Here is a 25019-nt window from a genome sequence, read left to right as displayed (position 1 = left end):
CTAGAAGCACAAGCATTTCGCTACACTCGCATTAACATCTGCTAACCATGTGTATGTGACAAATAACATTTGATTTGATTTGAAAAATATATATATATTTACAATGACGGCCTACCCCGGCCAAACCTGGACGACGCTGGGCCAATTGTGTGCCGCCATATGAAGCTCCCAATCACGGCCAGATGTGATAAATATGACTAATACAATTTGATTTGATTTGATTCATTACATAAACTCAAACAGTGGGAGTGTACAGTGGGAGTGTACAGTGGGAGTGTGTCTCCACATGTACATTATGTTATTATTTACATTTATTTCATCTTTATTTAACCAGGTAGGACAGTTGAGAACCAGTTCTCATTTACAACTGCAGCCTGGCCAAGATAAAGCAAAGCAGTGCGACACAAACAACACCACAGAGTTATACATGGGATAAACAAACGTACAGTCAATAACACAATAGAAAAATCTATATATAGTGTGTGCAAATGTAGTAAGATTAGGGAGGTAAGGCAATAAATAGGCCATAGCGGCAAAATAATTACAATTTAGCAATTAAACACTGGAGTGATAGGTGTGCAGAGGATGAATGTACAAGTAGAGATACTGGGGTGCAAAGGAGCAAAAATAAATAAATAAGAATATGGGGATGAGGTAGTTGGGTGGGCTATACAGATGGGCTGTGTACAGGTGCAATAATTGGTAAGCTGCTCTGACAGCTGACGCTTAAAGTTGGTGAGGGAGATATAAGTCTCCAGCTTCAGTGATTTTTGCAATTCGTTCCAGTCATTGGCAGCAGAGAACTGAAAGGAAAGGCGGCCAAATGAGGAGTTGGCTTTGGGGATGACCAGTGAGATATACCTGCTGGAGCGCGTGCTACGGGTGGGTGCTGCTATGGTGACCAGTGAACTGAGATCAGGCAGGGCTTTACCTAGCATAGACTTATAGATGACCTGGAGCCAGTGGGTTTGGCGACGAATATGAAGTGAGGGACAGCCAATGAGAGCATACAGGTCGTAGTGGTGGGTAGTATATGGGGCTTTGGTGACAAAACGGATGGCACTGTGATAGACAGCAAATTGGATGCAGTCTGAGTAGAGTGTTGGAGGCTATTATTTTTTATTTTGAAATAGGAAGCCGATTCTCAATTTAATTTTGGATTGGAGATACTTAATGTGAGTCTTGAAGGAGAGTTTACAGTCTAACCAGACACCTAGGTTTTGTAGTTGTCCACATATTCTAAGTCAGAACCGTCCAGAGTAGTGATGCTAGTTGGGTGGGCGGGTGCGGCAGCGATCGGTTGAAGAGCATGCATTTAGTTTTACTTGCATTTAAAAGCAGTTGGAGCCCACGGAAGGAGTGTTGTATGACATTGACGCTCGTCTGGAGGTTAGTTAACACAGTGTCCAAAGAAGGGCCAGAAGTATACAGAATGGTGTCGTCTGCATAGAGGTGGATCAGAGAATCACCAGCAGCAAGAGCGACATCATTGATGTATACAGAGAAAAGAGTCGACCCGAGAATTGAACCCTGTGGCACCCCCATAGAGACTGCCAGAGGTCCGGACAACAGGCCCTCCAATTTGACATGTGTGTGTCTTTGCGTCTGTGCGGTGTGTGTGTGTGTTAGAAAGACATAGAGAGAAGGGGTCTCTAGTTTACCCAGCTGGAAGACTGTAGCAAGCCCCACACAGAGTTGTGATGTCACCCCGGCTCTCGCACTCTCTCCTACCCTATCATAACCCACCAACTCCCCTGCTTCCTGTCCCTGGTGCGTCCCTGAGTGATGTCACAGGCCAGCTGGGGATGTCACGTCCACTCCCCCACGTCCCCTCTCTCCCCATTCTCTCAACCCGACTTCAATCACTGACGTCCCACTTGGGACCATCAATGAAGCACGTACCACACACAGCCAGACAGAGAGACAGAGGGACAGATGGAAGCAGAGACAGACAGACAGACGACACAGGCACTTAACACACACAGATGTTTGCAAGAACACACACAAACACACAACCGTATAACTTCCCAAATATTAATAGTATAAATAAAGTACTTACTTATTTATCCTAACATTATATAACCATAAAATTGAGGTTGTAAATAAAAGCTCTATATGAAACATCTGTGGTGTCATAATACCGTAACACAATATAATCACTTTATTGGTTCATGTAATTCAGTAGTGTCTGTGCAGTTTACAGGAGAGGAAAAAGAAAACCTGTCCTGGGAGAACAGCTAGCAAACAAAGTCACATGATGACTGTGGACATGAAGCACTTTTTGATACAGTCTTTAAAATGGCCTGGGTATTGGGAGGAAGTGACTGACAGATTTCTAAGTGGACGGGCCATAAAGAGCACTGAAGTGCACTCAACCCCCCTCTGACCGCTGTTGACTAATGAGATATTTGTTAACTCTTGTTGGTTGGGCAGGAACGGTAAAAAGTCAGTCAGAAATCCCTTATATGTATAATACCAGTATACATGTATACCCAACAGTTTTCCTTTGAGGGGAGCGTTATTGGGGCTGACACATTATTTAAACTCATTAAGGTTGAGTGGCGGTGAACTCCCCACAGCTGTAACACTGCTACTCTCTCTGGGCAGGCGCTTGACCTATGAACATATACTTAACATTTTACACAACTGCATTCTCGACTTCAGTCATTAACACAATCACTGTTGAATATTTACTCTCACTCACTTACTCACCCACTCACTCTTTCACTCACTCAATAAGAAAACATTCACCCATACACTATATTAATACAATGCACTCATTCATCTTATTTCATTTACAGGACCCATTCACAACAGTCATTCTCTTCAGTTTACATCATTCTCTTGTAATAGCTCACTGTACTATTCCATACAATCATTTTTAGTTAAGAGAGAGAGAGAGAGAGAGACAGAGAGAGAGACAGACAGAGAGAGAGAGTCAGTAAGAGGAAGAGAGGCGAGAGAGAAAGCGAGAGAGAAAGAAAGACAGAGAGAGAGCGAGAGAGAGAGAGATAAAGAGAGAGACAGACGGACAGAGAGAGAGAGAGAGGGACAGAGAGAGATACAGAGAGAGAGATAGAGAGCGGGAGAGCGAGACAGAAAGAAAGAGAGAGGGAGGGAGAAAGAGAGCAAGAGGCAGAGAAGCAGAGAGTCCGAGCAAGACAGAGTGAGGAGAGAGAGAGAGGTCTTTGCCCCCCACCCACACACTGTGTTACGTGCAGGACACCAGGACCCCCCTGGTGGAAACTGAACACCATGATCTCTCTCCCCATAGGCATCTCCTCTACCCTCTACCCTGTCCCCTGAACCCACCCTGTCCCCTGCTGGCCACTGTCCTTACCTAAACATACACAGGAACACACACACTGCAACACTTTCTCACACACCCACGGCCACCCACCCACGCACACTGTACAAACATTCTGGGAACTCTTACATTGGATTATGTTTCACCAACACACACATGCATTCGTGCACACACACACTCAGAGCACTAGTCCTTTCAACAACAGACACATCCTTTCACTTTCTTTGATGAAGGAGGAAATGCACACACTAAACACACTAAACACACAAACCTACTAGATCCCAAATCCCTGTTACTTTAGGATTTTCCTTTAGCCATAATTGAGACTTTAAGAACCTGACGTATCAAGTGGCTCCTCCTTTCTCTCTCTCTCATTTCGAAGGGCTTTATTGGGAAACATATGTTAACATTCCCAAAGCAAGGGAAATAGATCATAAACAATAAAGTTCCAAAATAATAAAGACATTTCAAATGTCCTATTATGTGCAAATACTTAAAGTACAAAAGGGAAAATAAATAAAACATACAGCAGCTTGTGAAAGTATTCACCCCCTTGGCATTTTTCCTATTTTGTTGACTTACAACCTGGTATTAAAATGGATTTTGGGGGGTTTGTATCATTTGATTTACACAACATGCCTACCACGTTGAAGATCCACATTTTTTTTTGTGAAACAAACAAGAAATAAGATTTAAAAAACTGAAAACTTGAGCGCTGATTAACTATTCACCCCCCCAAAGTCAACACTTTGTAGAGCCAGTCTATTGGGGTATGTCTCTATAAGCTTGGCACATCTAGCCACTGGGATTTTTGCCCCTCATACCACAGATTCTCAATTGGATTGAGGTCTGGGCTTTGACTAGGCCATTCCAACACATTTAAATGTTTCCCCTAATACCATTCGAGTGTTGCTTTAGCAGTATGCTAAAGGGTCATTGTCCTGCTGGAAGGTGAACCTCCATCCCAGTCTCAAATCTCTGGAAGATTGAAACAGGTTTCCCTCAAGAATCTCCCTGTATTTAGCGCCATCCATCATTCCTTCAATTCTGACCAGTTTGTGAGTTTTGGTGGGCGGCCCTCTCTTGGCAGGTTTGTTTGTGGTGCCATATTTTTTACATTTTTTAATAATGGATTTAATGGTGCTCCATGGGATGTTATTTTTTTTTATAACCCAACCCTGATCTGTACTTCTCCACAACTTTGTCCCTGACCTGTTTGGAGAGTTCCTTGGTCTTCATGGTGCTGCTTGCTTGGTGGTGCCCCTTGCATAGTGGTGTTGCAGACTCTGGGGCCTTTCAGAACAAGTGTATATATACTGAGATATATATACACTGAACAGGTGTATATATACTCAGTATATATACTGAGATGTGACAGATCATGTGACACTTAAATAAAGTCCACCTGTGTGAAATCTAACTAATTGTGTGACCTCTGAAGGTAATTGGTTGCACCAGATCTTATTTAGGGGCTTCATGGTGAAGGGGGTGAATACATATGCACGCACCACTTTTCAGTTTTTTCGTTTATTTTTTCCATTTCACTTCACAAATGTAAACTGTTTTGTGTATGGCCATTACATTAAATCCAAATAAAAAATTACAGGTTGTAATGCAACAAAATAGGAAAAACGCCAAGGGGGATGAATACTTGTGCAAGGCACTGTAAATATGAGTTGTATTTACAATGTCTCTCTCTCTCTTTCTCTTTCTCTCTCTCAGCTCAGGCCCTACCTGATTGTCTGCTTGTTTTCCCTGGCGGCACTCTGCTTCCGTTCCCAGGCCGGGAGGTGGGAGGAGGTGGGAGAGAGGAGGGAGGTTGGAAGAGAAGAGGAGGTGGGGGTGCGGCCCACCACACATACTTTCCACCCCTGGGCTGGTGCGGTGGAGGGCTGGGGACTAGCAGCAAAGCAGAGGCTCCTCCTGTGCACTCAGGCCCTGCAGGAAACACTTCAACTCTGTTACCATCCGCTCAGACCACAGCACACCACTGGGCTGGGGAGAGGGGAGAGAGGGAGAGTGCAGGGGAGGGGGGGTTGGGCAGAAGAGAGAGGGGGGTTAGGGCAGAGGAGAGGAGAGGACAGGAGAGGAGAGGAGAGGAGAGGAGAGGAGAGGAGAGGGAGTAGGGCAGAAAGGAGAGGAGAGGAGAGAGGAGAGGAGAGGAGAGGAGAGGAGAGGAGAGGAGAGGAGAGGAGAGGAGAGGAGAGGAGAGGAGAGAGTAGGGCAGAGGAGAGAGAGGAGAAGTGTAAGGGGAGAGAGTCTGGTGTATGCCATCACAAGTTGATGACATCTTCAAATAGTGGAATTAAGGCCAGTAGGTTCTTAAGCCCAAACGTTATTCACTTCAGTTTACATAATTATCTTGTATTAGCTCACTGCAGTAAATGAAACCTTGCTATCAAATTCAACTAGAATTTTGTCGCAATCAATGCAGTTAAATTCAATGGGGATTTATTGGTATGGCATTAAGAAGTAGGCCTGTATCTCAATGATATGTGCTGACATGGCAAATTATGCAACAAACAAGTGCCTTTCCACATACTTTACTCCACAGGTGATTCCTCAATCCATACAATAAACTACTTCTCTTCATGTAGTGCACCTGATGTGTTGCTGTACTACATGAAATGCCTCGTCATCAGATATAGCTGAGAAGGGGTTTCTAGTTGTTTCAGTGTAAGCATCTTTCTGGGTAAATATTGCTGCAGTAATTAGAATAAATGACCCTCATTAAGTGGTAATGGTTGTAATGACTGTACCCCTAGTCCTGCCCCCAGTGTAGTACGGCACACTTCAATCACACAGTGACGGTACACACACGGTCTTCTTCAGCACTCTGCCATCTACCCACCGCTCACAGCAAGCCTGTGAAACTAGTCTTGTAGTCATTTGTAAACAGAATAAGACTGTTTTTTTCTACATTGAATTGCCTCTGGGGGTCTCTAACAGAGTTTTGGTTTCCTTCTGCCTTGGCAATGGATCATACTGTCATCCTGCTAAGCTACATCCACTGCCTTGGCAATGGATCATACTGTCATCCTGCTAAGCTACATCCACTGCCTTGGCAATGGATCATACTGTCATCCTGCTAAGCTACATCCACTGCCTTGGCAATGGATCATACTGTCATCCTGCTAAGCTACATCCACTGCCTTGGCAATGGATCATACTGTCATCCTGCTAAGCTACATCCACTGCCTTGGCAATGGATCATACTGTCATCCTGCTAAGCTACATCCACTGCCTTGGCAATGGATCATACTGTCATCCTGCTAAGCTACATCCACTGCCTTGGCAATGGATCATACTGTCATCCTGCTAAGCTACATCCACTGCCTTGGCAATGGATCATACTGTCATCCTGCTAAGCTACATCCACTGCCTTGGCAATGGATCATACTGTCATCCTGCTAAGCTACATCCACTGCCTTGGCAATGGATCATACTGTCATCCTGCTAAGCTACATCCAAAATGTCAACGTATTCCCTACATAGTGCACTACTTTTGACCAGGGCCCATAGTTATGGTCAAAAGTAATGTACCAAAAAGGAAATAGGGTGCCATTTGTGACTCAGGCCTAGAGTCTGGTGTAGACACGGAGCTGAACCCAGGCAATGGTGGTATGTATGATGTATGGGGCTGATGTTAGGTCAGTGATGTTTTATATGAACTAAGTGCTATAGTAATCCACCCAGATCACATAATGGTAGCCATGGTAATCATCTGCAGAGAGCTTGAGCTGTACTCCTTATACCACCACCAAGCTCTAAACCATCTGTGCAGGTCAATAAAAAGACATGGAAGGATCCGTGTTATTAGCCATTAGGAATTCTTTGACTTAGCCATGCTCTGGGTACAACCGAACAAACGGCATCGAAAAAGCAGATTTGGACAACTGTGCTTGGAATCATGTTTAGTGGTTTAGTTTGGAAGACAGCTCAGACACAGTGCATTTAGCAGACATGGTTAAAAGCATGAGTGATATGGGTCAATTACAACAAACATCACTCAGGAAGGATCTCATGTTTCTTTGACTTCAGATCAACCAAAAGGAACAAAACAATGTCTGTAATTCATGGCAATGCCAACACATATCACTGAGAGACAGGCCTACTTCTTAATGCCATACCAAAAAATCCCCATTGAATTGATTTGACTGTGACTAAATACTATTTGAATTTGATAGCAAGGTTTCATTTATTGCAGTGGGCTAAATCAAGGTCACACAGAGTGTTTATTTGAAAACAAAAGTATACACCTCACACACATGGTTAGGGACTTGAAAAAAGAAGACACCTGTACCATGTCAGATAAACTCAGCAAAAAAAGAAACGTCCTGTCACTGTCAACTGCGTTTATTTTCAGCAAACTTAACATGTGTAAATATTTGTATGAACATAACAAGATTCAACAACTGAGACATAAACTGAACAAGTTCCACAGACATGTGACTAACAGAAATTGAATAATGTGTCCCTGAACAAAGGGGGGTCAAAATCAAAAGTAACAATCAGTATCTGGTGTGGCCACCAGCTGCATTAAGTACTGCAGTGCATCTCCTCCTCATGGACTGCACCAGATTTGCCAGTTCTTGCTGTGAGATGTTACCCCACTCTTCCACCAAGGCACCTGCAAGTTCCCAGACATTTCTGGGGGGAATGGCCCTAGCCCTCACCCTCTGGTCCAACAGGTCCCAGACGTGCTCAATGGGATTGAGATCCGGGCTCTTCGCTGGCCATTTCAGAACACTGACATTCCTGTCTTGCAGGAAATCACGCATTAAACGAGCAGTATGGCTGGTGGCATTGTCATGCTGGAGGGTCATGTCAGGATAAGCCTGCAGGAAAGGTACCACATGAGGGAGGAGGATGTCTTCCCTGTAACGCACAGTGTTGAGATTGCCTGCAATGACAACAAGCTCAGTCCGATGATGCTGTGACACACCGCCCCAGACCATGACGGACCCTCCACCTCCAAATCCATCCCGCTCCAGAATACAGGCCTCGGTATAACACTCATTCCTTCGACAATAAACGAGAATCCAACCAACATCCCTGGTGAGGCAAAACCGCGACTAGTCAGTGAAGAGCACTTTTTGCCGGTCCTGTCTGGTCCAGCAGCGACGGTGGGTTTGTGCCCAAAGGCGACGTTGTTGCCGGTGATGTCTGGTGAGGACCTGCTTTACAACAGGCCTACAAGCCCTCAGTCCAGCCTCTCTCAGCCTTTTGCAGACAGTCTGAGCACTGATGGAGGGATTGTGCGTTCCTGGTGTAACTGGCATGTGTGATGTTCGGATGTACCAATCATGTGCAGGTGTTGTTAAACATGGTTTGCCACTGCGAGGATGATCAGCTGTCCGCCCTGTCTCCCTGTAGCGCCGTCTTAGGCGTCTCACAGTATGGACATTTCAATTTATTGTCCTGGCCACATCTGCAGTCCTTGCCTCCTTGCAGCATGCCTAAGGCATGTTCACGGAGATGAGCATTGACCCTGGGCATCTTTCTTTTGGTATTGTAGAAGTCTGTAGAAAGGCCTCTTTAGTGTCCTAAGTTTTCATAACTGTGACCTTAATTACCTACTGTCTGTAAGCTGTTAGTGTCTTAACGACCGTTCCACAGGTGCATGTTCATTAATTGTTTATGGTTCTTTGAAGCATGGAAAATAGTCTTTAAACCCTTTACAATGAAGATCTGTGAAGTTATTTGAATTTTACGAATTATCTTTGAAAGACAGGGTCCTGTTTCTTTTTTTGCTGAGTTTATATCGCAGAGTTGAAATGTATTCAATTTTGAGCTTGCATCTCAATATTACAATTTACATCCATCATAGAAGACTGAAATATAACAAGACTGTATGACATAGAAACAACGGATATTTGGCGTAAAAATACATAAATTGTGAAAAATATGAATAACATTCCACCCATGAGGTCACTAGGTCATTTGACTGCAGGAAATTATTGTCAGTTAGCTTCAGATGAAGTTGACTCTGAGGTGAAATGACACTATAGTATGAGGTCATTTCAAGATGATCTGAGAACGATCACTACCATTGGCCCATTGAGAGTAGTGCTGAGCATGAGTGAAATGGCAGAGAGATGCTGGTATGAGTAATTCAATTATTAGTAGTGAGTGTCTGATACCGAGAATACAACAATATTCCATCCACCCTTCACCCTTTGAACATACATTGGGGCAAAAAAGTATTTAGTCAGACACCAATTGTGCAAGTTCTCCCACTTAAAAAGATGAGAGAGGCCTGTAATTTTCATCATAGGTACACTTCAACTGTGACAGACAAAATGAGCAGGAAAAAAATCCAGAAAATCACATTGTAGGATTTTTTATTTATTTATTTGCAAATTATTGTGGAAAATAAGTATTTGGTCAATAACAAAAGTTTCTCACAATACTTTGTTATATACCCATTGTTGGCAATGACAGAGGTCAAACGTTTTCTGTAAGTCTTCACTAGGTTTTCACACACTTATATTAACTCATTTACCATCTGGTAAATGAGTCTATTCACTCATTTACCATCCGGTATTTTGGCCCATTCTTCCATGCAGATCTCCTCTAGAGCAGTGATGTTTTGGGGCTGTTGCTGGGCAACACGGACTTTCAACTCCCTCCAAAGATTTTCTATGGGGTTGAGATCTGGAGACTGGCTAGGCCACTCCAGGACCTTGAAATGCTTCTTACGAAGCCACTCCTTCGTTGCCCGGGTGGTGTGTTTGGGATCATTGTCATGCTGAAAGACCCAGCCATGTTTCATCTTCAATGCCCTTGCTGATGGAAGGAGGTTTTCACTCAAAATCTCACGATACATGGCCCCATTCTTTCCTTTACACGGATCAGTCGTCCTGGTCCCTTTGCAGAAAAACAGCCCAAAAGCATGATGTTTCCACCTCCATGCTTCAAAGTAGGTATGGTGTTCTTTGGATGCAACTCAGCATTCTTTGTCCTCCAAACACAACAAGTTGAGTTTTTACCAAAAAGTTCTATTTTGGTTTCATCTGACCATATGACATTCTCCCAATCTTCTTCTGGATCATCCAAATGCTCTCTAGCAAACTTCAGACGGGCCTGGACATGTACTGGCTTAAGCAGGGGGACACGTCTGGCACTGCAGGATTTGAGTCCCTGGCGGCATAGTGTGTTACTGATGGTAGGCTTTGTTACTTTGGTCCCAGCTCTCTGCAGGTCATTCACTAGGTCCCCCCGTGTGGTTCTGGGATTTTTGCTCACCGTTCTTGTGATCATTTTGACCCCACGGGGTGAGATCTTGCGTAGAGCCCCAGATCGAGGGAGATTATCAGTGGTCTTGTATGTCTTCCATTTCCTAATAATTGCTCCCACAGTTGCTTTCTTCAAACCAAGCTGCTTACCTATTGCAGATTCAGTCTTCCCAGCCTGGTGCAGGTCTACAATTTTGCTTCTGGTGTCCTTTGACAGCTCTTTAGTCTTGGCCATAGTGAAGTTTGGAGTGTGACTGTTTGAGGTTGTGGACAGGTGTCTTTTATACTGATAACAAGTTCAAACAGGTGCCATTAATACATGTAACGAGTGGAGGACAGAGGAGCCTCTTAAAGAAGAAGTTACAGGTCTGTGAGAGCCAGAAATCTTGCTTGTTTGCAGGTGACCAAATGCTTATTTTCCACCATAATTTGCAAATAAATTCATTAAAAATCCTACAATGTGATTTTCTGGATTTTATTCCCTCATTTTGTCTGTCATAGTTGAAGTGTACCTATGATGAAAATTACAGGCCTCTCTCATCTTTTTAAGTGGGAGAACTTGCACAATTGGTGGCAACATTTCTTGGAAAAACTCCCATTATGGGTTTAGGGGGTATATCTGCTGGCCAGAAATGGCACTAATACAAGGAATGTTGATGTAGTTTCTGTGTGATGATCCAGTAAAGTGGAGTTTCCCCATACTACAGATCCTTCCATTTACTTTTGGCCATGACTTTCTCCTGAACACATTACCAGACCAGGAAAATCTCTAGGCAACCCAGAGCCCAGAGGTTTTCCTAGTCAGGTCACAAGGTTTGGAAACACTCCTGTCCCTAATTACTGCCAGTATGAGTGGGTTAATCCTGATTGAATTACAGTGTAAACAGAGTGTAGGCGGTCTCCTCCTCAGTAAGACAGAATCTTCTCTGTACCAGGCATTCAGAACAGGAAGTTGCCAGCCTCTCTGAGATTAAGTCTGTTTCCTCTCTATGCAGTGACCTCCCAGCGACTCGCTGACCCTGTGACCTTCCTCCAGATACGCAATGCATGGCACACCACCAGCAGATGCAGGCAGGCGTATGACAAACACACACATTAACACACAGTACCCACAAACACACACACACCACACCACTTAACCACTAAACCACACTATACATTCTCCTTGTGCCTTTCTCAAAATGACACTTAAATTCAATTCAAAAACAATATGGGCTTTTCTGGCTCTGCGTTGGAATGCTGAAGCATTCAACAGACACAACATGGCCATGAATTAATATGTCAATATAGTGTATCCATACACAGTGCTGCTCCAAGCTCCCCATGCCTCTCAAACAAATTGTAGCAGTCATTTTCCTCTCTCGCTGGGTTTTACGAGCAGTAATGTGAAGCACCTGTAGTCACACAGGGGCCAGACGAGTGCTGCAGGAGTCTGTCTGTGACCCTACTCCAGCCTGCCAGGACACACACACACACACACACACACACACACACACACACACACACACACACACACACACACACACACACACACACACACACACACACACACATAGGCCCATGTTGTGGCAGGTTGGATGGATGTCTTTTGGATGGTGGACCATTCTTGATACACACAGGAAACTGTTGAACCTGAAAAACCCAGCAGCGTTGCAGTTCTTGACACACTCAAACGGGTGCGCCTGGCACCTACTACCATACCCCATTCAAATATTTTGTTTTGCCCATTCACCCTGTGAATGGCACACATACACAATTCATGTCTTAATTAAAAATGCTTATTTAACCTGTCTCCTCCCCTTCATCTATGCCGATTGAAGTGGATTTGACAGATGACATCAATAAGGGATCATAGCTTTCACCAGGATTCACCTGGTCAGTCTATGCCATGGAAAAAGCAGGTGTATCTAATGTTTTGTACACTCAGTGTAGTTACCCACCCCACACAGTCACAGCCAAATACTGCACACACAAAGAGTTAAATCCTCATGTCCCCAGAGTGCACACAAAGACAGGTTGAAGTCTCCTATGTTGTTATTCTACAAACACGCAAACAACAACAAACAAACAAAACGATTACAGGACCTTTATGTTGCTAGAAAAGTGTTGGTGCTGATTTACCAAACAGCAGCCATTACAGATGTAGGATCTTCATAAATGCAATGCAGGACATATTCAACTTTTACTTGAGGTTTAAAAAGGCTTCTGAAGTTTGTAATTTCCCATTCCGAAAAATGAATCAACCCTTACAAATATTTCCATGAATTATATTCCACATAATAATTCACATGTTGCTGAATGACTATTTTTCTGCTGCAGCAAACTGGCTCAAATTAAAATCCCTACATCTGTAAATGTGATTGGTCTGGTTTACACACTGTGCTGGTGTGAACAGCAGTTTGGAGGTGTTGCAGAATGTTGTAAACAACTGGCAGTGAACTCTAAATACTGAGGAACGTGAGGCAGACACACAAATACACAGGACACAGATGACTTAGTGGGGGCAATACAATTTCAATTGATTAGATTCTATTTATATGGCGTGGGCCATTGAAGTTATCTAGCATGTCTCACTCTCAATGCTCAGTTCTGCAAATACTAGAACACATAAACGGAATTCCTTTCGGATTGGAACATATCTACAAGAACTCCATAGAATAGAGAGAAAGAGAGATAGATAGACAGAGAGAGATATAGAGAGAGAGACAGAGAGAGATAGAGAGATAGACAGAGACAGAGAGAGAGATAGACAGAGAGAGATATAGAGAGAGAGACAGAGAGAGACAGAGAGAGAGATAGACAGAGAGAGATAGAAGAGAGATAAAGAGAGCGATAGAGAGAGAGATAGAGAGAGAGAGTAAGGAAGTGATGATATGAGGCTTCATCTGAGTGTACAAAAAATTAAGAACACCTTCCTAATATTGAGTTGTCACTGACAATTCTAACCTGCTGAATCCTCCAACCGACCCTTCTTGACTGTAAATATAGATAGTCCAATAGCTGATGAATAAACAGTATGTATACTTCACAAATCTCCACGCCACCTGCAGGAAATACATGGCACGGTTTCTCAAACTGTCACAGCGTTTGTGTTCAAATGATCTCTATTGAGGCCACATGTAACACCTAGTGCTAGGCTTGCTATGGAACCAATACTTTACTAAGCCAGAGCACACGGCTGTAACCCAGAGTTAGCTAGGGTTTCAGGTCATGTGGTTTCCATTAGCTAAGGGGTTAACTGGTGTTGGGTTAAGGACAGACCGCCTGTTATCCCAAACCTAGTCTAACTGCATGAAGGCACAAACACTGACACACTTAACTGTTGGTTGGGAGTCGCTCTTGGAGAAAATTGCCGACCTGACGTCATTTGTGCGCGCGATGTGTGTGTGTATGTGTGAGCACACTGATGCAATGCTATTCCATCTTCATAACCTCGTAATTGATGTTACACACACTGCTCTTATTTGCCCCAACTATATTCAACTACATTTAAATTAATCCGTCTTAATCAAAACCTTTCATACTAGCCTCCAGTAAAGTAAAATCATGTTTAGTATTATTTATTTAGAGTCAACCATGTAGAAATGATAGGCATTCGGTTTTGTGAGCCGTCGCCTCTAATTATACTTAACGACTTGTGAGCTAAGTGAGCATATAAACTCCAATTTAATTTGACTAATTAAAGTGTGCCTGTCAATTGAGTGGATATTGCAGCAAGGGTATAATTGTCATAAGAAGCCTCTCACCGCAGTTATGCTGCTCTGAACGTTAACACAAAACAGACAGGGACAATTACAGCACGGTATGACACTACCGCTAGAGAGGAGAGGGGAATCTATTGGGCACATTTAGTATGTGTGTGGTTGAGTGTGTGTGTGGTTGAGTGTGTGTGTGTGTGCAGAAGCGCCTCTGCCAATAAGCAGGCAACACGCTGCACATAGGGCCCCACGGCCACTAGGGGGCCCACGACCAAACAAACTCAGGTGGGGTCTCAACTTACTGTAGAGTTTGAATAGTAGTCTAGCCAGCTATCTAAATCATCAACAAATGACAGACCGGGCACACAGGTGCCCAGGGGCCCTGACCTCCAGGGAGCCCCCATTAATTGTGTTAGTCACTCTCAATCAAATAGTATCTGAACACAAGTCATAGAGAAATGTGTAGAATTGAAGGATATTACCTTTGAAACTGCAACACTTTCATTCTGCCCCATCGCAAAATGAATAGAACTGCATGAAATTAGTTTTAAAACTCCAAAATAATATTAAAAATAAAATTCCCTGAGGTGGGGGGCCTACCCAACTAAATCTCGCTTAGGGCCACCAAAAGGATACAGGCACTTTGTGTGTGTTAAAAGTTATTTGTGTGTTACATTTATTTTTGTGTTTAATTTATGCTTGATCAATGTATGCTAAAATAACTTTCAGTTTTGAGCGGGAGCCCCCATAAGGCCCTTTGGTGCCAGTCTGTGTGTGTGTGGAAATCACCAGTCTAAATACATTCAACACTGTATCGCTGTTATAGAGAGAAATGGAAGGTGGGGGAGAGACTTAGGATAGAGAGAGGGGACAGGAAGGATGAGAGAGAGAGATTAAAGAGAGATAGGACTGACAGATGTAAGCTCCAAGTGCTTGAAAGAAGAGGAACTGAGGGCTACAATTACATTGATACACAGTAAGGCATCATATTATCTATCTTCTTTAGTGTTACTATAGTCCTACTGAAGGGATTCGACCAGCCAGCCACACACCTTGATATTCCTTCCACTCATTAGTGCCTCTTCCCCTGCTTTCAACTGTCTTCTTTATTCCATTTCTGTCTCTTGTGCACGCACGCACACACACACACACACACACACACACACACACACACACACACACACACACACACACACACACACACACACACACACACACACACACACACACACACACACACACCTCCTTGCTCCTCCACACTCTTTCTCTCTCTCATTCTCACACCTGCACCCCACCCCGTGGAGGGAGGGAGTGTGTGAGCTGAATAACCCCCCAGTTGTTCAGCGCCTGGGCTTTGGATAAGTTAATCAAAGATGTCTTTTGATCCAGGTCCAGTTCACTGAGTGATGAACAAGTTCAGTCAATGGAGCAACGGCTGGGGGGCAACATAGTCTGTTTGAAATGGAAATGAGCGATGCAGCTCCCTTATACCACCACCAAAACACACTAAAATCCCCCCTTTCCTCCCAATTCGACACTGTGAAATCTGATATGCCGCTGTCTCAAATGAATTACTGATTAATTTGTAATGAAAGGATCCCTTTTCCAATGGATCACAGAGTATTTAAAAAGACCTGTTCTGTCCCAATTAGATTTTGGACACTTCCAAGTGTGCAATGGTACCCTTGGATGTATAGTACTTCAAGGATGTGTGCATGGGTGGAAATCACAATACACAGTCGGGGTCAGTAAAACTCTCTTTCTTATTGGTCTATTAACTCATTTACCATCTGGTGATGTCACCAGGCAGTCACAATTTCAAAATATTATTCCAACCTCATAGTGTGGAGATGAATTTAAAACACAGGAAAATCCCGTTTTTGATTGCACTGGGTCTTTTAAGCTGCTTTGATAAACATTCCTGTGTCTTTGAGGTGAGGTGGTGAGACATGATCCTCTAAGACAGAGCACAGATCCAACGCCTTAGGTGTGTGTGTGTGTGTGTGTGTGTGTGTGTGTGTGTGTGTGTGTGTGTGTGTGTGTGTGTGTGTGTGTGTGTGTGTGTGTGTGTGTGTGTGTCTGTGTGTGTGTGTGTGTGTGTGTGTGTGTGTGTGTGTGTGTTTGAGAAAAAGAGAGAGAGAGAGAAAATGTGTGTGTGTATGTATGCATACGTGCATACAGTATGCGTGTGTGTTTGTGTGTGCACATGCACCTGCATTTGTTGTGTGTATGCTGGCTGGGGTAGGGTAATGTCCCCACTTTGTCCCTCTCTCTCCCTTCATGTGCAGCACTGAGACTTCAGTCCCTCTCTGTTTAATCAGCTACCCTGCTGGAGACGACAGTAATGGGTGCCCACCCATGTAGTGTAGGAGTGTATGTGCCAGGCAGCCTCATTCAGTGACGGGCCCAGCCGCCTGGCTAGGCTGAAAACATCCCCTGTGATTTATACAGCCTCATAAGGGTTTACAGAGATCCCCTTCATGACTAAACACCAGGAGGGGTTTGGACAAGGAGAGCAGGGAAGACTGATGGCTCACCCAAGGCTAATGACACACTTAGTGCCAACACAGAACTCTACACACTCTCATGTACACACTCTGAACACCTACACACACTGCTAAATTACTACACACACACTGCTAAATTACTACACACACACTGCTAAATTACTACACACACACTGCTAAATTACTACACACACATTGCTAAATTACTACACACATACTGCTAAATTACTACACACACACTGCTAAAAAAAACACATACACACAATTCTCAATAATCACACACTCTCAAGTTAAAAAGATGCCAATAGCTCACACATACAGTACTACTTATTCAAGGGGTTTTCTTTATCTTTAGTTTTTAAATAGTCAAAATAAAGAAAACCCCTGAATGAGTAGGTGTGTCCAAACTTTTGACTGGTACTGCACCAAGATCACCCAGATGCACAGCTCACACACACACACACACACACACACTCACACACACACACACACACACACACTCACACACTCACACACTCACACACTCACACACACACACACACACACACACACACACACACACACACTCACACACTCACACACTCACACACTCACACACACACACACACACACACACACACACACACACACACACACACACTCACACACACACACACACACACACACACACACACACACACACACACACACACACACACACACACACACACACACACACACACACACACACACACACACACACACACACTCACACACACACACACACACACACACACACACACACACACACACACACACACACACACACACACACACACACACTCACACACACACACACACACACACACACACACTCACACACTCACACACACACACACACACACACACACACACACACACACACACACACACACACACACACACACACACACACACACACACACACACACACTCACACACACACACACACACACACACACACACACACACACACACACACACACAGATAATATATTATTGGTTCCCCCTACCAAGGGATTCTTATCAGATCATCCCATGGCTTTTAATTGGTCATGTTCATACACGCCTGCCTGTTAAATCATTTACCCTGATGTCATGATGATTTATAGCATGATTCACAAACAGGGGTGCTTGCTATTGAAGCAAGGTCATGATCCAGATAATCCTTCTCATAACCCCAGCAGTATGTTTAAGGTGGTTTGGTTTATGGCCAATATACCACGGCAAACCCCAGATGTATTTTTACATTTTAAATTTTACCTTTATTTAACTAGGCAAGTCAGTTAAGGACAAATTCATATTTTGATTCTTATTCTTATTTAGGCCAATGATGGCCTAGGAACAGTGGGTTAACTGCCTTGTTCAGGGACAGAACGACCTTGTCAGCTCGGGGATTAGATATTGCAACCTTTCGGTTACTAGTCCAATGCTCTAACTACTTGGCACACACATACACACACACTAGATGTGCCTTATTGCTATTATAGCCTGGCTACCAATGTAATTAGACCACTAAAAATACATGTTTTGTCATACCCGTGGTTTGCGGTCTGATATACCACGGCTGTCAGCCAATCAGCATTCAGGGCTCGAACCACCCAGTTTATAATGTGTTTTATAACAGCCCTATGCAGCAGTTCACCATAAGGTTGTGGAGCAGAGCTTGTTCTAGGAGGAGGGTCTGAGTCTCAGGGAAGTCTAGCAGGGCTCTGATACCAGAGAAACATGACCAGGACATAGGGGGAAGGATGGGGTGAGGGAGGGGGTTTGAGAGTGGAAAGACATCCTAGATCCATTTTATAGCTTTCTCTTGTGCCCTTCTGCAAGGGAAAATAACAGGTTTTTTCTTTCTAAATCACATAAAGTTTGAGATATTAGAGGATTTATAGAGAGAGGAAGAGAGAGAGAGAGAGATGGGGCGAGAGGGAGGGGTGGTGGCAAGGGGGTTTAAACATGATGCAAACCATTTGGAGAGGGGAGTGGAGGCTGCCAGCACAGCCTGCTCTGTTTAAACTGGAGAGGAAGTGACCGTATATACAGCATGCCAGCAAACTCCTCGCTCTCCCTCACAATATCACACACACTCACACACACACACGTGTGGGTGCACACACACACACACACACACACACACACACACACACACACACACACACACAGACACACACACACACACACACACACACACACAGACACACACAGACACACACACACACACACACACACACACACACACTATCAGTGCTGAGGTCAGTCTATGGCCATTGGCGGGAGAGTGTTTGTTATTCTAATATTATGTTTCTTTACATCACCGTCACTATTCCCATCACTGCTATTATCATTATTACTATGATTACAATCTATGAGGCTGGAGGGCAGACGGAGAGCAAGAAGAAAGGAGTGGAGAAAGAGGAGGCATAAAAGACAGAGCTAAAGGGATGATAAGAGGTCAACGTTTTCCCTCAACACCCATACATGACTTAATCTGATTCTGCTCTGAGAGAACTGGCTTACTGCAGGAGGACAAGATGGAGGGTCTGGCTTACTGCAGGAGGACAGGATGGAGGGAAGGAGGAAAAGGAAGAGAAGACAACAGAGACAAAGAAGAAGACAGGAAGGTGAAAATGATGGGGAGACAGAAAACAGGCCCTAAACAGGCTTCACCTAAGGATAAAGGGTTTAATACCCTGGGTTTGAGCAGTAGAGCGCCTCCCCATGGTGTGTGTATGCCAGTGCAGTCTTAGTATCCAGGTAGCAGTAGAGTGATGGAATCCACAGACAGATAAGATCTGGGAACTTATGAAATAGAATAATACAAAATGTAAGTAAGCCTGAATTAGAAAGAAAAATGAAAACCAGCCGGGCTGGTTTCTGGATCCAAATAGCCCTGCTGTACGATATCTACCTCTGGTAATATATATCCTCCTATACATTGACATTGTAGGTGTGTGTGCACCTGGTCTATGTAAGTAAATGCTGTGGTGTGTGTGTGTGAGAGAGAGAGAGAGACAGAGAGCGAGAGAAAGAGAGAGAGAGAGAGAGAGAGAGAGAGAGAGAGAGACAGAGAGTGAGAGCGAGAGTGAGAGAGAGAGAGAGAGAGAGAGAGAGAGAGAGAGAGAGAGAGAAAGAGAGAGAGAGAGAGAGAGAGAGAGAGAGAGAGAGAGAGAGAGAGCTGGTGGCTCAGCTTCAGGATTGTGCCCAGACGAGACGGTCTGAACATATAGAATACACAGGCGGGACAGAAGAGAGTGAGCAGGGAGAGGACACTGGGGAGGAGAGAGGAAGGGGAAAAGAGGGGGAGCAGGGAGAGGACACTGGGGAGGAGAGAGGAAGGGGAAAAGAGGGGGAGCGGGAGAGGACACTGGGGAGGAGAGAGGAGGGGGAAAAGAGGGGGAGCAGGGAGAGGACACTGGGGAGGAGAGAGGAAGTGGAGAAGAGGTGGAGCAGGGAGAGGACACTGGGGAGGAGAGAGGAAGTGGAGAAGAGGAGGAGCAGGGAGAGGACACTGGGGAGGAGAGAGGAAGGGGAAAAGAGGGGGAGCAGGGAGAGGACACTGGGGAGGAGAGAGGAAGGGGAAAAGAGGGGGAGCAGGGAGAGGACACTGGGGAGGAGAGAGGAAGGGGAAAATAGGGGGAGCAGGGAGAGGACACTGGGGAGAAGAGAGGAGGGGGAGCAGGGAGAGGACACTGGGGAGGAGAGAGGAAGGAGAAAAGAGGGGGAGCAGGGAGAGGACACTGGGGAGGAGAGAGGAGGTGGAGAAGAGGGGGAGCAGGAAGAGAACACTGGGGAGGAGAGAGGAAGGGGAAAAGAGGGGGAGCAGGGAGAGGACACTGGGGAGGAGAGAGGAAGGGGAAAAGAGGGGGAGCAGGGAGAGGACACTGGGGAGGAGAAAGGAAGGGGGAAGGAGGGGGAGCAGTGAGAGGACACTGGGGAAGAGAGAGGAGGGGAAGAAGAGGGGGAGCAGGGAGAAGACACTGGGGAGGAGAGAGGAGGGGGGGAAGAGGGGGAGCAGGAAGAGGACACTGGGGAGGAGAGAGGAAGGGGAAAAGAGGGGGAGCAGGGAGAGGACACTGGGGAGGAGAGAGGAAAGGGAAAAGAGGGGGAGCAGGGAGAGGACACTGGGGAGGAGAGAGGAAGGGGAAAAGAGGGGGAGCAGGGAGAGGACACTGGGGAGGAGAGAGGAAGTGGAGAAGAGGGGGAGCAGGGAGAGGACACTGGGGAAGAGAGAGGAAGTGGAGAAGAGGAAGAGCAGGGAGAGGACACTGGGGAGGAGAGAGGAAGGGGAAAAGAGGGGGAGCAGGGAGAGGACACTGGGGAGGAGAGAGGAAGGGGAAAAGAGGGGGAGCAGGGAGAGGACACTGGGGAGGAGAGAGGAGGTGGAGAAGAGGGGGAGCAGGGAGAGGACACTGGGGAGGAGAGAGGAAGTGGAGAAGAAGTGGCAGGGAAAGAAAGAAGCGAGGAGGGAGTAGAAGGAAGAGAGATGAAGAGTGGATGAGAGGGGATAGACAGAGAGATGGGGAGCAGAAAGAGGGGAGAAGGAAGAGAGATGAAGAGTGGATGAGAGGGGAGAGACGTAGAGAGATGGGGAGCAGAAAGAGGGGAGAAGGAAGATAGATGAAGAGTGGATGAGAGGGGAGAGACATAGAGAGATGGGGAGCAGAAAGAGGGGAGAAGGAAGAGAGATGAAGAGTGGATGAGAGGGGAGAGAGAGAGAGATGGGGAGCAGAAAGAGGGGAGAAGGAAGAGAGATGAAGAGTGGATGAGAGGGGAGAGACATAGAGAGATGGGGAGCAGAAAGAGGGGAGAAGGAAGAGAGATGAAGAGTGGATGAGAGGGGAGAGACATAGAGAGATGGGGAGCAGAAAGAGGGGAGAAGGGAGAGAGGAGGATAGATTGGTAAAGGAAAAAAGGCAAAAAGAGGGGGGGCTGCTTTCTCCTGGGTCCTGCTATGTTTCCCATTATGTAAGCCCTGGTCACCGGCAGCATGCCAGCAGGCAAAATAAAAGAGTCTCTCTGGCTTGGCACAGCTCGTATTTTCCTATCCTCGGCGTGGGGTCAGGAAGGGGTCAGGCAGCTGGATGGGGCGCTGGGGGGATTGTGGGGTCTGGGCCAGCCTCCAAAACCCAAAAGGCCCTGGGTTCAAGTACCAGCTGAAAGCAATCAGGGTGAAATTTGGGAGTGCCACAGCTGCTCTCAGCAGCGCTGTTCTGTAGCTCACTCTCCATCTCTCTCTTTTCCTTCTCTCTCTCTCCATCTCCATCTCCCTGTTGCCTGCTTTTTACCCCCCTTTCTCTTTTTCGGCCAACGCACAAAAAAAAATTGGCATACTTTTAACATGAAGCCAGAAGTACGAGTGTGTGTACGTGTGTCTGTGTGTGCGTGAGCGCGTGTAAGCGGGGTCAGATGAAAGACAAAGGGAAAAAACAATTCTAGCACTCCAGTCTGGCCAGACCACAGTGAATGGTACATAGTGTCTGTAGGACCACAGTGAATGGTACATAGTGTCTGTAGGACCACAGTGAATGGTACACAGTGTCTGTAGGACCACAGTGAATGGTACACCGTGTCTGTAGGACCACAGTGAATGGTACATCGTGTCTGTAGGACCACAGTGAATGGTACATCGTGTCTGTAGGACCACAGTGAATGGTACATAGTGTCTGTAGGACCACAGTGAATGGTACATCGTGTCTGTAGGACCACAGTGAATGGTACACCGTGTCTGTAGGACCACAGTGAATGGTACATCGTGTCTGTAGGACCACAGTGAATGGTACATCGTGTCTGTAGGACCACAGTGAATGGTACATAGTGTCTGTAGGACCACAGTGAATGGTACATCGTGTCTGTAGGACCACAGTGAATGGTACATAGTGTCTGTAGGATCACAGTGAATGGTACATAGTGTCTGTAGGACCACAGTGAATGGTACATAGTGTCTGTAGGACCACAGTGAATGGTACACAGTGTCTGTAGGACCACAGTGAATGGTACATCGTGTCTGTAGGACCACAGTGAATGGTACACCGTGTCTGTAGGACCACAGTGAATGGTACACCGTGTCTGTAGGACCACAGTGAATGGTACATTGTGTCTGTAGGACCACAGTGAATGGTACACCGTGTCTGTAGGACCACAGTGAATGGTACATCGTGTCTGTAGGACCACAGTGAATGGTACACCGTGTCTGTAGGACCACAGTGAATGGTACATCGTGTCTGTAGGACCACAGTGAATGGTACATAGTGTCTGTAGGACCACAGTGAATGGTACATAGTGTCTGTAGGACCACAGTGAATGGTACATAGTGTCTGTAGGACCACAGTGAATGGTACATAGTGTCTGTAGGACCACAGTGAATGGTACATCGTGTCTGTAGGACCACAGTGAATGGTACACCGTGTCTGTAGGACCACATTGAATGGTACATCGTGTCTGTAGGACCACAGTGAATGGTACATAGTATCTGTAGGACCACAGTGAATGGTACATAGTGTCTGTAGGACCACAGTGAATGGTACATAGTGTCTGTAGGACCACAGTGAATGGTACATAGTGTCTGTAGGACCACAGTGAATGGTACACGTGTCTGTAGGACCACAGTGAATGGTACATCGTGTCTGTAGGACCACAGTGAATGGTACATCGTGTCTGTAGGACCACAGTGAATGGTACATAGTGTCTGTAGGACCACAGATGATACATCTGAGCATCTTTGTGAATGTGCATGTATGATGCTGTTGGCAATTTGCATTAATGTGTGTATGTGTTTGTGTGTGGATGTGGTTGCAAGTGTGTGTGTGCGCCACAGGAGGTTGGTGGCACCTTCATTGGGGAGGATGGTAGCGGCTGGAGCGGAGTAAGTGGAAGGGTATCAAACACATTTCATTTGATCGGTCTGGCCATTATTATAAGCCGTCCTCCCCTCAGCAGCCTCACTGGTGAGCGCGCATGTGTGTGAGTGTTGGTTTGTCAGTGTGGGGTTTGTGTGTGTGTGTGTGTGTGTTGGTTTGTCAGTGTGGGGTTTGTGTGTGTGTGTGTGTGTGTGTTGGTTTGTCAGTGTGGGGTTTGTGTGTGTGTGTGTGTGTGTGTTGGTTTGTCAGTGTGGGGTTTGTGTGTGTGTTTGAGTGGGGTGTGCAGAAGTGTTGAGTGTGGATGTGTTTGGCAAAAGATGTGTGCATGATGTAGATCCATCAAAATTGTACACTGAACAAAAATATAAACACAACATGTAAAGTGTTGGTCCCGTGTTTCATGAGATGAAATAAAATATAAAATGTGCCGTTTTGTCACACAGCAAAATGCCACAGATGTCTAATTTCTCTACCATAAACCTCCTCGAATGTCATTTTAGAGAATTTGTCAGTACAGTCACAACTGCAGTACAGTCACAACTGCAGACCATGTGTAACCACGTCAGCCCAGGACCTCCACATCCAGCTTCTTCACCTGCGGGATTGTCTGAGACCAGCCACCCAGACAGCTGATGAAACTGAGGAAACAGACATTTTGTTCAAAATATTTTTTTTTCTGATTGTCTGGACCTGGCTCCCCAGTGGGTGGGCCTATACCCTCCCAGGCCCACCCATGGCTGCACCCCTGCCCAGTCATGTGAAATCTATAGATTAGGGCCTAATTAAATTATTTAAATTGACTGATTTCCTTATATGAACTGTAACTCTGTAAAAACGTTGAAATTGTTGCATGCTGCGTTTATATTTTTGTTCAGTAAACAATTTGTAGTTCGATGATTACAGGTGTATGTATGGATGCTATGCTTCACCTACAATAATACAAACACAATCAAACTGAGAGACTGTTTTCTGGCTCAATCAACATTAAACGATGTATAAGTGGGATCCAGTACCTCACATGAAATAAACCCAATATCTCAGATCTGTGTAACAGGTTCAAACTCAATGGAGATGGATGGCTCCAGCACTGTGTGAGTGGGACTACATCTCTCCATACTGGATTCACTGTGGCATACTGACTGTAGAGGGGTTACTGCCTTCAGTGTCTTCTATTGCAGGGCTATTCAATAACAGGGACCGCTCATCACTCTTTCCTTCTAATCAGGAACTGAGTTATTAACTCTCTGGCCAGTCAGAGAAATGAATCAATTAACTACACAAAAATCTAAATATGCACCACTGTGGACCCCAGGACCCCAGATTGCAGAACACTGTGGCATCAATGCCAGAGAGAGGCTGTCTTGTCACTACAGCGATTAGCCCTCTATGGTACT

The sequence above is a fragment of the Oncorhynchus clarkii genome, chromosome 27 (genome assembly GCF_045791955.1).
Source record: "Oncorhynchus clarkii lewisi isolate Uvic-CL-2024 chromosome 27, UVic_Ocla_1.0, whole genome shotgun sequence".
In the NCBI taxonomy this organism is placed as follows: domain Eukaryota; kingdom Metazoa; phylum Chordata; class Actinopteri; order Salmoniformes; family Salmonidae; genus Oncorhynchus; species Oncorhynchus clarkii.
Note: the sequence above shows the minus strand (reverse complement) of the source record.